The following is a 3,222-nucleotide window of genomic DNA, read 5'->3' as shown; positions in this document are numbered from 1 at the left end:
GTGAAGCCATGATCTGTCTGTGTTTCGAACTGCTCGGGCCTCATGGACTGAAGGTGTGACAGATCAGTGAGTGCTGCAGAACTGAAGTGCCATCCATGTGGAGGATGATGCTGAAGCTTGGGGGATGCTGAAACAGAGGAAGAGATTACTGAGCTGATACATCCCTCTGAGGTGGTATTCCTCGAAGTGACCTTGCTTGGGAACAGAGGCATCCCTTGATGTGCCTGTGTGTCACAGTGTGAGGAGCTGGGCCAGGCTTCTGCTGCTCTAGGCTGTGTTACCTGAGAGAGAGCCAGCAGCCACACAGCCAAGATGAAGAGAACGTGGCACCAGTATGTGGATTTCCAGCAGCAGCGATAGGAATGCAGGAACCCTGGGTGCCTGCATGAGGTGGAGAAGGCAACAGCAACACAGCACGATGTGAATGGCGTGGGACATGGGCTGGGTGAGAGCCTTGGCAGAGGTCCTGAGTGGGGGTGGAGGTTGGATCTGAACTTGATGCAAGGAGAGAAACTGTAGAGGGATGAATGGACTCCAACCTGAGCCGGAGCTCAAAGCTGTGCCAGTCCTTTGTTAGTGCAATATTTCAAAGTTCCAAGGTAATACTGCCCCTTGAGGTGACTGTGCCGGTGGGAGCTCCTTGCTTTTCAGTTGATCTGTAAGCAGTGGGATAGGAAAGGGAAGGAGATTGGAAGGCAGGGAGAGATGAGATCATCCTGGTCAGCTTGTTCAAAGTAGAGTCCTGAAAGATGCTATGACAATTTTGTTTACTCGCATATGCATTTTCCTCTGGGGAGGAGCAGGCAGGTTAAACAAGGGAAGAGCTGACATCTGTCTTCTTTCCGTTTCCATTTATTCTTTAAATAATTCCCACACAGTAAACTGATCTTGCTGTGGTTTCATGCTGAAACTGGAGCTCTGTGCCCGGCGCCAGGCAGTGCTGTGTGGGAGACAGTGGCCTCCAGGAATGGCTTTTAAATAGTTTAAGTTATTAAACTGCGCCGCCTGTGTTCTCTGCTGGCTGTGTTCTCCGCAGCAACACTGGCAGCCAGAAGCAGGCCCTCGTGTTGTTTTGCACTTCTTATCTTGCTAGCTTATAACTGCGGGCTTTAAATCTTCAGCAGGACTGTATTGTGGAGGTCCCTCCTTCAGTGGCTGCTTTCCCTAGGAGGCTGCGTTCCCTGCAGTGGGGCCTGGTGCTGGGGGTGAGCCCTCTTGTGTCAGAGCAGGCTGAGCCCAGAGCAGTGACCAGTGTGGTAACAGGGGACAGATATCGATTCTCCTCCTTGGGCAAGCACAGGAACAAGGCAGCACGCACTGCATAATCACGCTCTCCTTGTCTGCCTTTGTGGCTAGCGGGTCTGACATGGATCCATTGTGCCCTGGGGGGCTGCACTTCTGCTTCCAGTTCAAGGCAGATCAGTGGGGCTCTGACACGGTCATGTAGGGAGGCCAGCTGCTGTCTTTGCCGTGTTTTGGCCACAACATCAGGAATTTAAGAATAAGGCAGGAAAAATGAGACCTAAGGGAGCACAGGAGGGGTTCCGTTGAAGAGGCACGTGGTGCTGGGGTACCTCTCTTGGGAGTAGCACCCACGGACTCAGCATGACTTTTCAAGGATGTTTGCTCCTGTGCTTCGCAAGTGTCACATGCAAGTGAGTGCCGAGTTTAATGCAAGATGGAACACAGGCCTCCAGCTGTGTGGGGAGATGCTATGGGGCAAGCTGCTCTCTCTGGAGCAGTGTCTCATTGTTTCCTATGGGAGAGGGGACAAATTTTCCTAATGTGAGGCCCTTCTGGGCAGCTTTTGCAGTTTCATCTGTGATTTTCAGAGTGAAAAAAATACATGCATTTTTTTAATGTCCAAAGCCCAAAGTACTTCTCTTGTTCTATTGGATTCCATAACCTAAAAAGTTATTTAAAACTTTTATGTGTCTCCTTTCTAGTCTGGTGAGAGAATGTGGATATTAATGCTTGAGGGGGATTCCCTCCCTCCTGCTCACTAAAGAAAGCTTGCCTTGTCCCAGTGTTTTTCTTCTGCCTGTCTCCATAGAAAATATTTGTGACGTGGGGTCTGCTATTCATTATAAGCTCCCAGCAGAGAAAGATCAATGAGACTTTAAATAAAACAGCTGTGAGCTAGTTTGTCATTGAGCTATTGAGGTTAGAAGCATTTCTAACAAGAATGCATTGGAACTGCAGGGTTAGGGCCTTTGTTCCCTTTTCCAGGAGTCCCACAGGGGCACTCCCTGGCAGTAGAGCCCTGCCCCAAGGCTCTTCCAAAGTAAATTCTCTGGTGTGGATGCAGATGTGAACCTCACTGCTATTCCTCTGCCAGCAGAGCATAATTACTGTATGGTTACACGGTTGATGAAATTGCAGCTGGTTTCCCAGCAAGACCTCTCAAAAGATTAGAGGAGACAGGGTGTCATATATATTTATACATATGTATGTGTGTGTGTGTGTAAGTTCTACTCTTCACACTCTGTGTTTTACCTGTGCAAGATAACAGCTTGTTCAAAGTCTGTTGTGATGACAGCTTAATGAGTTTGTTTAATTTAACCTAAAAAGGAGGTGTAAACCCACAAGTGATGGGACACATACCACTCTGCTGAGGCTGGAAGAGCACACGAAGGCAGGAGAAAAGCACTGCAGGTAATATAAACATGAAAAACCACACACAGTACTGACAACACTCCAGCATTCTGCAAGGGTTTTGCTGTGACATCTCAAAGATATCTCGAAGTAATCTGTACCACAGCTTTGCTACATCTGGAGTCTACTACAACACACAACAACTTTGTGCGGTTTTTTTTCCCATCAAATTATCTTCATGAACTGTATGGGAACCGTATGTGTGTTTGAGCACTCCTCTGCCACATGAAAGCTATGAGGTTAAAACGTACCTTACTATCATGAGGCAGATCAGCGCTTCTCCCTTGAATACCATATGTGTAGACAAATCCCAAAATAGGTTTTAGCTGATTCTGCAATGCTAGTTTATATATAGAGTTACTTTTAGATTTAACTCAAGGCTTTGTACACTGTTACTGCTTTCCAGATGGGTATTTCTGACCTTGTCCTGGTGGATCAGCCTTCCTAAACATAGCCTGCCCCTGTCCTTGCAGATTTTAATCTTGTTGAATCATTGCTTTTCTTTGTCAGACTCTTTCTGAATTGTCTTCTTGTCTTCACAGTGCTTGAATCTTTCCTCAGGCTAAC

The sequence above is a fragment of the Centrocercus urophasianus genome, unplaced genomic scaffold (genome assembly GCF_019232065.1).
Source record: "Centrocercus urophasianus isolate 14NV4802_14NV808 unplaced genomic scaffold, USGS_Curo_1.0 seq_14, whole genome shotgun sequence".
NCBI lineage: Eukaryota > Metazoa > Chordata > Aves > Galliformes > Phasianidae > Centrocercus > Centrocercus urophasianus.
The sequence above is the reverse complement of the archived record's forward strand: the minus strand, read 5'-3'. Positions refer to the sequence as shown.